The sequence below is a fragment of the Anastrepha ludens genome, chromosome X, assembly GCF_028408465.1.
Source record: "Anastrepha ludens isolate Willacy chromosome X, idAnaLude1.1, whole genome shotgun sequence".
Taxonomy (NCBI): domain Eukaryota; kingdom Metazoa; phylum Arthropoda; class Insecta; order Diptera; family Tephritidae; genus Anastrepha; species Anastrepha ludens.
This window is the reverse complement of record NC_071503.1, coordinates 67,366,369-67,379,258: the sequence shown is the minus strand read 5'-3', so window position 1 is coordinate 67,379,258 and position 12,890 is coordinate 67,366,369.

Genomic DNA, 12,890 nt, shown 5'->3' with positions numbered 1-12,890 from the left:
GCCGTGAGAGCATATTCATCCCTACTGTGCAGCTTATCAGGATCCAAGTCGATGGCTATACTTTCAGGACGATTAAGTATTGCTTTCAATTTCATCTTCAAAAACGTCACTCGGCCCATAGGTGGACCCATATTTGGCCCATTTGTTGGACAAACATCACTCATGTCTTCTCTGGCTAGGGTGCCAGTAGCCGGGCTGAATGGCATAGTGAAAAAAATCGTTAATTATAACGTAATACAGTAAAAATAAATGCACCGTATCTAACTGACAGGATCAACTGTTTTACAAAATCTTGGCACCGGTTAATACGTTCATTGCACTATTTAACGGGTTCTATTTACTGTCTTATGTACTCTGCACTAAGTACACAACAAGGAAAAATGATCGAAACCACATCGGGAATGTATGCAATTTTAAATTATTTACTGTAAATTATTAAATTGATAAGAATAAAAACACACTTTGATCATATTGAAAAGGTACAAGCGTCAGTTTTCAACCGCAGCCAACTTCATGTAAATCGTTTGACAGGTTAACAAGTCACGCGTCTTTTATTGACAGTATGTTTCGTGCTTGTGTCGTAAAAATACAATGGAGCAAAGAGCAAATATTAAATTCTGTGCTAAACTTGAAAAAACATTTAGTGACACGTACGAATTGATGCAAAAAGTTTATGGTGATGATTATTTAGCTCGTTCAAATGTACCTATATAATTGGTTAAAACGATTTAAAAATGGTCGTGAAGATTTGAATGATGATGAAAGACCTGGTCGTCCAGAAGCAAGTAATCGTGCTGAATTGGTGGAAAAAGTCCGCAAAATCATTGCTGTTGACGGAAATTTCATTGTAAGAATGTTGGCTGAAGAATTAAATTCATCTACTGGTACTATTTGGAAAACTTAAACTGACGATTTGGGTAAAAGAAGGGTTTGTGCACGCTTTGTTCCACACCAATTAAATGAAGATAAAAAAATCGCGCGTGTAGAGCATTGTAAAAACATCATTTCAACAGGTGAAAACGACCCGGATTTTCTTGATTTGATCATAACCGGTGACGAAACATGGCGCTTCAAATATGACCCTGAAACTAAACGTCAATCTGCAGAATGGAAGACGAAAGGGGAGCCAAAAGCAAAGAAATTGCGTTTTCAGAAGTCAAGAATCAAAACAATGTTGATCACGTTCTACGATTCAAAGGGTATTGTACACAAGAAATTTGTTGCAGCAGGTCAAACTATTAATGGAGAATACTATTTACAAGTTTTACATCGTTTGTGGTCAAGAATTGTTCGTGTAAGACCTAAATATCCAGAGGGAAAACAGCTTTTTTTATTGCATGATAATGCACCACCTCACAAAACCAAAAATGTTCGTGTTGCCTCTAAATCCATCTAGTTGCTCATCAATCGTTATATAGCTTCCAGCCTTATAGTTCACTCTGCAATTGTTTAGAAGTTTGTCCCAGATAGAAGAAACTGGAGCTAGTTTGGTCATTTCTCTTCTAGCAGTTCTTGTTTCTTTGTCATCGAACCTTAGACAATTTAGGATAAATTTGAACCTTCTCTCAGGCATGGTTGCCTTGTACCTTTTCCCACAGTAGAGAGCAGCAGACAAGACTAACAAACCAAGAAATGCTTCAAGTTCGTCCATTTCAAAATTTACAAACCAAAATCTCTTCCAATATGTCTGCGGTAAAAAACAGTTTGAAGCAGCTGGCAGGACACAACGAATTTTTTGCATTTGCTGTTGGGCCAGGGCGAATGTGAACAATATTTTTTGAAAGAGTGTTTTGACCTAGCGCAGCACCAGGTTCCTTACTCCAAATAAAATTTCCATCTTTTCCGATCAGATTGTTGGTACTAGGTGTAATAATTGTAATTACCTCTTCTGTTTCACGAATTTCTTGGGCAGCTGATCTTTCATTTCTTCTCCCCTCAATAAGTTTCTGTTTTTTACGTTTGCTGCTTCCAGGTGTTTCCTCCCTTTCTTCCTTTTCAGCTTCTTCTGCATTTATGATTCCGTGTATCAAATTTTCTTCGACATCATTTAATTCTTCCGGTTCTGGTTGATATTCCGGATCTGCATCACTGTCCCAAGAATCCTCATCAAAGGTACAAAGCTCCAACTCCAAATTGTCTTCTTCCTGAGATTCTAGTTCAAGTATTGCATCCAAAATATTTTGTTCTGATAGCCTGCGACCTGCCATTTGTACGATTATGCTCTGTAGTTTTCTTTACGGTAACATAATACAAAACGTAAACATAATTGTCGAATTGGCGGCCGCCGTAGCCGAATGGGTTGGTGCGTGATTACCATTCGGAATTCACCGAGAGGTCGTTAGTTCGAATCTCGGTGAAGGCAAAATTAATAAAAACATTTTTCTAATAGCGGTCGCCCCTCGGCAGGCAATGGCAAACCTCCGAGTGTATTTCTGCCATGAAAAAGCTCCTCATAAAAATATCTGCCGTTCGGAGTCGGCTTGAAACTGTAGGGCCCTCCATTTGTGGAACAACATCAAGACGCACACCACAAATAGGAGGAGGAGCTCGGCCAAACACCTAACAGAAGTGTACGCGCCAATTATTTATTTTTTTTTAAACATAATTGTCATAATTCAGCACAAAATATATTTTTTAGACACGTAGTAAGTTACTGATAAATAAATTTGACTCACACAATTTAGTACATAAAGGGTACCGATGAGTAAATTTTATTCACTAACTTTTTTTAAATTGTCCACAAGCGCGATAAATCAAACGACACCATTCAATGCTTGCGGCAGCCGACTAATGGCAGAGTGGGCCAAGCACTGCTAGTGGCTTGACTTTCAGTGTGGCCAACCTGCAGATTTACGAACAAATCTATTCCTTATGGGAGTAAATTTTACTCACAGTACCCTTCTAGGGTTAACAAACTAGCTTGGAAAACCAAAAAGCCACTAGATATGTTTCTTGTCAGCTTTGAACCAACCGATAAAATAGAAGATATATTCAAGATAAATAGAATATTAAATACTGTAGTTAAAGTAGAACCAGTAAAAAGTTCGACATTAATACCACAATGTAAGAACTGCCAATCGTATGGACATTCTAAAAATTATTGTGGAAAACCATCAAAATGCGTAAAATGTGGAGAAAATCACCTTGCAGTTTATTGTACAAAACTGTCAACTGAAAAACCAAAATGTAGCAACTGTGGAGAAGCGCACCCAGCAAATTATAGGGGATGTGCAGTTGCCAAGGAACTGCAAAAGCTCAGAAATAAATCTCGCAATATTTTAAATACTAAATCGCATGAAAAAGAACCTGAAAATAAAAATTTAGAAACAAGAGCACAAAAGACATATGCTACTATAGTTCGATCTGCTAATGCACCGCAGCCAACCGAAAACTTTGATACTAGTCAAACCTTACAAAATATTTTGTCAAAGCTATTAAATATGTAAGAAGCTATTACAAATATTGATGAACTATTAAAACAACAAGAATATAATATAATAACGGAAGGAGTATCCAAAAAGAAGAAGTAAACATATTGAATACCTTCAAAGTAATGCTATGGAATGCAAACGGTCTTTCTAAACATGAACATGAGTTACAAATTGTTTTAGACGAAAACAACATAGATGTCTGCTTAATAGCAGAAACACATTTCACAAAACAGTCGTTTATAAAATTTAAAGGTTACAACTTGTATCACACAATACATCCATCAAACTCAGCAAGAGGAGGTAGTGCCATAATCATCAAAGAAACGTTAAAGTACAGTGAAGAACCAAAATATCAAACGGAAAAAATTCAGGCAACACTAATTAAAATTTATACAAAGAAGTACAGCATAACGCCAGCAAGTCTATATAGTCCACCAAAACATGCACTTAAAACAGAAGATTATATTGTATTCTTCAAACATGTTGGAGATCGCTTTATTATAGGTGGCGACTTCAACGCAAAGCACACGCATTGGGGATCCAGACTGACAACAACGAAAGGAAAGGAGTTACTATGTGCAATAAACCAGTATAATTGCGAAAGTTTTTCATCAGGGAGTCCAACATACTGGCCCTCAGATCAAAACAAAGTTCCAGACTTAATAAACTTTTTCATAGTAAAAAATATCAGTTGCAACTATCTACAAGTAGAAGAAAGCGCTGATTTAAACTCTGATCACTCACCAATTGTATTCACTTTAAGCGAATACTTAATATCAAAAATAAACAAACCAACACTCGTGAATCATAAATCTGACGGAAGGCAACTAAAACCTTTAAAAGGCCTATTGTGCATTCCCCACCAAAAAAAAATTATGATGGCAGCTGAGCCAAATCTAACGAACAAAAAGCTGAGAGATTTGCCGAATATCTTCAAAACATTTTTCATCCTAACGAAGGAGATGAGTTAGAAAATATACCTCATCCTATTCGACAAAAAATCGATAAAATCCCCTTGATTTCCTTTAAAGAGGTAAAGGACACTATTAAAAATAAAATAGATAGCAAAAAATCACCCAGTTATGACCTTATAACATGGAAAATATTAAAAGAATGCCCAATAAAGCTGTTGTCAAATTGACACATTTGATTAATGCTGCATTTCGTTTAGAATATGTACCGCAACAATGGAAAAAAGCGGAAGTTATTATGCTTCCAAAACCAGGAAAGCCACCACACGATGTGACATCATACCGACCAATATCGTTGTTACCAATTTTATCTAAGCTTTTTGAAAAAATCTTGCTAAAAAGATTAAAACCATTGTTAGATGCAAAATGCCTTGTACCAAACCATCAATTTGGTTTTCGAAATGAGCACTCAACGATTGATCAAGTGCACCGCATTACTCATGTAATTGAAAAATCACTGGAAGAAAAACAAATCTGTTCTGCGGTATTCCTGGATCTATCGCAAGCTTTTGATAAAGTATGGCATGAGGGACTAATCCATAAACTTCAAGCAGTTCTACCAATCCAGTACTCAAACATTTTAAAATCCTACTTAACGAGCAGATACTTTAGAATAAAGCAAGCAAATGTCTATTCAGAACTGAAAGGCAGTGTACTCGGCCCAGTTTTGTATCTCTTGTATACTAACGATATACCCACATGCAGCAATACAACAACTGCAACATTTGCCGATGATACTGCAGTATTAGCAACTGATGAAAAACACTTAGAAGCAATTCAGAAGTTACAAGCATCAGTAAATGCAATTCAAAATTGGACCAAAAAATGGCGTGTGAAGTTAAACGAAACCAAGTCTGTGCATGTTGGCTTCACTAATAGAAATATAAATTATAAACCAATATTTATCAATAATACGGCAATACCGCATGCAAATACGGCAAAATATCTAGGAATGACCTTAGATGCTAAGCTGAGATGGAAAGCACATGTCAAGAAAAAACACGAATAGTTAATTCTTAAATACAAGAAAATGTATTGGCTGTTAGGCCGACATTCTAAACTCTCTATTTATAACAAAATACTTTTATACAACCAAATACTGAAACGAGTGTGGTCATATGGCATACAGCTCTGGGGCTGCACCAGTGAAAGCAACAAAAGCATCATTCAACGATTCCAATATAAAGTATTACGCGACATCGTTAGAGCGCCGTGGTACATTCGTAATTGCAATCTTCATAAGCATCTTAATATAGACACCATTACGGATATCATAAAAAAATTCGCAAATAAACATAAAGAGAGACTTCAGCAGCACATCAATGACGAATCAGCCAAACTACTTGAAACTGATGACCTCACGAGAAGATTAAAAAGGACGAAACCGCATGATCTCTTTTCATAAAATTTTGTCTTTACTTGAGATGTTTTAATTTAATTAAATATATGTAAAATGAATTGCTTATTAGATTTGTCAACTAGATTGCAATAGTCATAAAATAAAAAAAAATTGTATTTAACACGCTGCATTTTCGGCGCCAATTTTTTTTTTTAATTTTTTTTTTAATTTATAATTTTTTTATTGCAAGCGAAAAAAATTTTGTGTAATAAATTTTAAGTATTCGCTTCTTATTTCAAAAATACGAAAATAGTAAATATTAAATTGATTTAACGTCGAGGTGAGAAATGTGTTGTGTGTTGAGGTGAAAGATGTGTGGTGTTTTCAATTTTTGTGTGGTCAAAACTCAGTGTGGTGTCTATAAAGTCGATATTCTAAAATCCCTTACTGCAAACCTTTCAAATCTCAGTTGTACTAAAAATAGTTAACGGTAACATTTGCGCCTTCTCATCCCATTAACATTCTCTGGTGTGATAATATCAAAAAACATAACGTAACATTTTAAGGTGACCGGCTTATGGCAGAAATTATAACTGTTGGCTATAATTAAGAAAACTAATTTGTAGGTTATGGGACGGGATTAGCTGCTGCTCCGAACATTCCTTATTTATCAAATCCAATGACCGCGATATCTGATCGAAATTGGCTTAATAGAAGTTATAATTTTTGAAATGATTAATAACCGATTTGATATAGTTCATATGTTGGGGAGAGGGGGTGAAGATAGGGGCTCGACATCAGACTTTAGATTGTTGCTTATGAACACCCGTTTTTTATATTTGGCGGATTGTACCTGTAGACATGCTCATAGTGGACATTTAAATGATGCCATTTTCACATATATTGGTTTTTAGCCGTATTTAAAAATAATAGTAATAGAGAAACCTGGAAGAATCTAAATTTTTTCATGTTTTATTTGAAACAACATCTAGGCGCCTCTTTTGCAGAACGTTTGGCATATATACTATGCACCCATACACATGTGCCACACATATGTCTTCTAAGTGCGCGACAGAATGGCGACAGTCGTACCGAATTGTGATTGTTTTAACTGCTGTGTGCCAAGTGCGCGCAGAATCATACACTAATGTAGCAAAAACAAAAAAAGGCGCCGTTAGCTTATAAGAAGGTGACTACTTCGACATTTTGTACTACTGAAAATTTCAAATCCACTCCTTTTTGTAGATAGATACTCCTCCACTCATAGTAGATAAATACTTAATTAATATATGTCTTCACGTGTGGCATTATCCAATTAATAAAAAATAAGTATTATAGCCGTAAAGTTAGAAATTTACGTTCAAACAAGACTGCTGCTTTTTTGTGGATGTAGTGTATCTGCCTGCGATACTTGGAGATGATGTCTACATTTGACTAATAGCTAGGCGGCGATAAAATCCGTCACAAAATAGTCGATAAACTTAAAAGTAACCAGGAAATGCCGCACAATCTTAACGAAATGGTTGAGTCAAAACGTGTGCCAAACATGTCAACCACTCAATCTCGGTCGCGTTTTCCTGCAAGCTTTCATTTGTCATCTGGTAGTTATTCGTCAGTTCCTTCTGGAACATTTGCTGCCTGTGGTCACACCCGTAATGTCTCTCTATTGCTGCCATCAGATTTCCATAGTTACCGCTTTCGTCTTCTGGAACTTTCTACAGTACTTCGGCGGCGGAATCCTTAAGCGAGACAACTAATGCTGTAGCTTTGTCTGCAGTACTCCTGTGATTTGTTGTTGCTGTTGTTTCAAACTGGAGCTTAAATATCAGAATGGCTACAGTGCCATCTGAGGATGGAGCTTTTATTTTGGGACGACTGATTAACATATTCGGAAGATTCAATTGCAGTTCACAGAGGCGAGTCTTAACTTCTGCTACCTCAGCCTCAATCGATTCCAGTTGCGAAATCATATGAGTATTCTCTGCTTCCAATATACGCGTATCCTGTTTCTTCAGTTGTGCATCTATTTTCGACGACAACTCCTCTGGAATTTGTTACATCTGTGATATTTCCGATTCCACACAAAGACCACGATGATATTTCCAGTTACATATTCATCCACATCGATGCTCTTTGCCTCCATAGCCTTTTTGTAGCCGTACTTATAATTCTGCCTTGTTCCCTGTACTTAACAACCCACGCTATTCCAACCTTGTCTTAACATTCTGAACATTGAGTTCGCATAGCTTTTGTCGTTCGAGGAGGGAAAGTATGTATGTACATGGCTTAAATTTCATATTATGGTGACAGTTTTTCGTCCTTCAAATCAACTATACGTCGAAGCTCTTAGTAAAGCTTTTGGATTGGTTGGATGTCGATTTAAAGCATAAGCAACCGAATTTAGCGAGTACAACACTCTACGACCGTTGATTTTACGTTATCTGCACATCACAATTTGTAAGGCACATTGAACTGTAAGTATCGTTGGTATTGAAAAGCTTTGATGTTTGATATTTTATCCCAATTCTAAAGAGCGAAGTTGTCTAGCCATGACCTTTGTGTTACAAAATGTGAACTACCTATTTGCTCTAATGGTTCATCGATGCATTTACTTGCAAGTAAATACCCGATACTTTTACCCCCAAAACAAGAGAATTATTTGAGTCTGGAGCTTCGAGGATGTTTCGATACTGATTTATCATTCTGTCTAAGATTATGAAATTACATTGAACTATTCCCTAGTTTTATATTTGCTATTCTCTATTCTTCTCTATTTTGCTGTTTACTTGTTTTTGGTGGCTCCTGTGAAGACTTAATAAATGCACTATAACGTCAGCTTAATTTGCACGATTACTCTGCACTGAGGCTCCGCATTAGATTACGCCTGATTTTACAGATAATTGCGGGTAGCTTTTTGGATTGATGGAACGATGAAAGGAATTCGAAGGTGCATCTCTGCCAGCCAACATTTGGCTCAAAGTTTCGCCGATGGAAATAAAATTAGAGCCCGTTTGTATATCATCATTTGACGGGGCCGCCTACAGTTGGCTTGCATTCAAGAATGCATTCGAAACTTTGGTTCATCAGCGAAAAATCGGTATGACAACCCTAAGCAACCAGCGGAGATCCACGTTGCTCGATTTTCGAACATGAAGTCTTAGACTGAGGATACCGTCCAGGGCGGTATTGGGTCTCGTGGATGTGGTAAATGAGTCCTTGCGAGCGTTGGTGGTAATAAATTCACCTGTCGCCAAGTGGGGTACCCTTACTGTCCCATTGTGGTTTCTAAACTCTCCAGTCGCACACAATGAGAAGGATGCATGAACTGCTCCTACCGAGCTATCAACCTTAAATGACTTGCTCGCGTTTAAAAAAAACGAGCGGACAGTCATTCGACAGAATTTTTCCAGGTAGCAGATCATCGTGAAGTTCCGCATTCTTCGCCAATTCAGAAGAACATTCCTCGCTTTCTAAATTAAAACCCCGGCACAACTGATGATGGGAACTGCCAACACTGTCGAATACCACACGAGGTTATGCGCTGTTCGTCGATTCTAGCTTTGAAATCAGAGCAACGTTTTGAAGGTCTAAAGCGATCGAATTTATGCTTTAATTGTTTGCGATCCCGCATTCGTCCAAGCTTTGATTCTCTGGTAATTGTCGTGGACACATACATCCTGCTAATTTTGGCAGCCACAAATCACAGCAACCTAGTTCATCACAGCAACCTACATCACAGCAACCTAATCCACCATGATTATGACTGGCATTGAAAAGGGAAGCCAAACTGATCTATTAGCTACAGAAAAAGCTAGGGAGGGTTTGACTAATAGTTTGGGTCTTTATAGAAACAAGTGTTGGGTCACGGTGATTCATGTTGGAGTTGCGTGTAAGAGGACCAAGGGCAGCGTCCAATTCACAATAAAAAGTATTTGTTTTAAATTTAAACAGGATCTTCATGCATTGGTTATTGGTTCGATTACTGCAGTTATCCCATCGGTTAGTGTCGATATTGGGCAATTCAGACATTTGGAAATTCTCCAATAGGCAGAGCCATATTATTCCACTTATAGATCGATTCAGCTCGGAAAGAAACTTCTACATACAACGGCGCTAATATTGTGTGAGTCGACGTTCTCGTCATTCCCTAATTAATACCTAGGATATAATAACGAAGTGAAACACGTCTTCTTATTCCAAGAACTTTATTTCAACTCCCCGTTTAACAAAAACTCTTCTTAACCTAAAGCTTAACTAATATTTAACATTTATGAGAATGGGAGAAAGTATGTTGAGTGTATGTTGAGTGCGTGAGTAAGCGTGTGGGTGTAGAGTGTGAGAAAGTATGTAAAACAGTTGTTGGTTTAAATAACAGTTAGCATAAGTAATTAAATATAAGAGTAAGATTAAGTTAGAATTAAGAGTAGGTATAATATAGGAATAGGGTGATCATGTAACTAAGTATAGTAGTATGTAACATTATAATATAACTCCTCCACCCTTAAGTTATTTGCTACCACGCAAATAAGTACCTAATAAATTTACAAAAATAGAATTATTTTGAAGTGCATATTTGTTTTTGTTTACGCACGTAATTTCTGTCTTTTTTTTGTTATTTTTATTTTTATTTTTTTTTTCTTTAGGTGAATAAATGCAATATCAATTTGAACTATCATTGGTAAACCTGTATTTTCTTTTCCATTGACTCTTATAATATTTAGTTTTTCGGTTATTGGAAGTATCGACAACATAATTGCCTTGACGATCATGACTTTCAAGTTTCTTATACTTCGGCTGAGCTTTCTCTATTTGCCTATTGACGACTATGTTTTCCAACTGCTCCCCTTCACAGTTTCTATCCACATTTAATTTATTAATTTTTTGTATTTTACGCTTTTCATATTCGTTACTCAAATTTTCTATTTCTTCTTTACTAAAATTTTTAATTATAAAATCAATTGGTCTTTTTTTCGTACTTGAGTGTATAGTTCTATTATAAGTTTCAAAAATTTTGAATAATTTTTCTTCTAAGGTTAATGTTGTATTACTTTTATCTGCTTTTAATATTCGTAGATGCTCATTGAGTGTGCCATGTAACCTCTCAATGTCTGAGTTTCCGGTTTTAAGATATGGTGTCGTTGTGTGCGTATCAATCTCCTGTTCTTTTAAAAACAATTTAACTGCGCTATGAAGTATGCAACGATCGTTGTCAAATACAAGTTTATTCATTTTGCCTAAAAATAAAATTCGCTCTTTTAAAGCTGCTAAAATTGATATCCAATTTCGATCATTCAATTTGTGAAATGTCGCATACTTAGAAAATTTATCTATTGTGGTTAAATAAAATGTATTTCTGCAGGGAAACCATATGTCAATATGAACTATATCGTTAAAGTGTGATGGACTTTCAGAAATTTGGTATGGAATTTTGATAGGATTTCTGTCATGTTTAGCAATATTACATATAGAGCAATTATTTATAAAAATCGTTATTATTTTATATAGTTTAGGGTAAAAGTATTTATTTTTTAGTTCTGAATATACTTCCTGTATTCCCCTATGGTTATTTCGAATATGTTCTTTTTCTATTATTGTTAACATGTCATTTTTATCCGTAACTTCTATTAAAACAACGTTTGATTTGTACAAAGTAAGATTATTATTCTCAAAAAAATTTACGTATATATACTGGAACTTTATATGTTAAATAGTTCATTATCATCACAAAAAATGCACATAATTCCCTTGTTTATCAAGACTTTTTCCATGATATCTTTTAAATTCGAGTTTTTCGTTACTACTATATGAGTCTGACACTTTTTGTTAACGATTTTTATAAAAAACTGTTCACTTTGACCGTAACTGAGATATATCTGATTTTTGTAATAATTAATGCTTTTTTCTGTTATAAATATATATTTTGAATTATCCTCAAGAGCACTGTGTGCTGTTTCTATAGACATTGAATCCAAATTATCACACTTTTCATCATCAATTTCCATTTTACTGCCTTCAATATTATTGTACAAATTAGCTACTTCACTATTTTTATTATACTGCTCAAAATATCTGCTTAATGTATCTGCAACGTTATTATCTTTTCCCTTAATATACGTTATTTCAAAATCGTATTCATTTAGAAGTATTTTCCATCTTTGTAATTTCATATTAGGCTCCTTTAGATTGTGAAGCCAAATAAGCGGTTTATGATCCGTTTGGATGATGAACTTTCGTCCATATAAATAAGTTCTAAAATGCTTTACAGCCCATACCATAGCCAGAGCTTCTTTCTCTATAGTGGAATATCGTATCTCATGATCACATAAAGTGCGAGATGCATAGCATATAGGGTGATTTTTTTGGCTTAGTACCGCGCCAATAGCGAACTGAGATGCATCAGTTGTAAGCACAAATTTTTTACCAAAGTCTGGTGGCTGTAAGACAGGTTCATTGGTAATTAGAGTTTTTAATGTATTAAAAGCTTTTAAAAAATCTATATTTTTAAAATCCAATATTGCGTTTGCCTTCAGAAATCGAACCATTGGGTAAGCTACTTTTGCGTAGTCCCGTATAAATTTTCTATAATATCCTGTCATACCAAGGAATTGTTTTATTTCTTTTACACTAGTTGGGGGTTTCATATTATTAATCGCCGTTATTTTCGAAGGATCCGGTTTTATACCGTCTTCAAATACAATGTGTCCCAGAAATTTTGTTGTGAAGTCAGCAAATTGACATTTGTTAAATTGAATTTTTAAATTCGACGCTCGTAGAGTATTAAATATTTTCTTAATTGAGACTATATGCTCGTCAAAACTAGTTGAAAATATAAGTATGTCGTCTAAGTAAACAACACAAATTTTATTTATATATTCCCTTAAAACATAATTAATTAACCTTTGAAAGGTGGCAGGTGCTGTCTTAAGGCCAAAGGGCATACGGGTGAATTCATAATGGCCATCTGCCGTTGAGAAAGCCGTTTTTGCTCTATCATTAGGGTGTACTTCAATTTGGTGAAATCCCTTTGCTAGGTCAATTGTGCTGAAGTAGCAACATTTTCCCAATTTGTCGAATATGTCTTGCATATTCGGAATTGGGAACTTATCATCGACTGTTTGATCATTGAGCTTCCGGTAATCAATGACAACT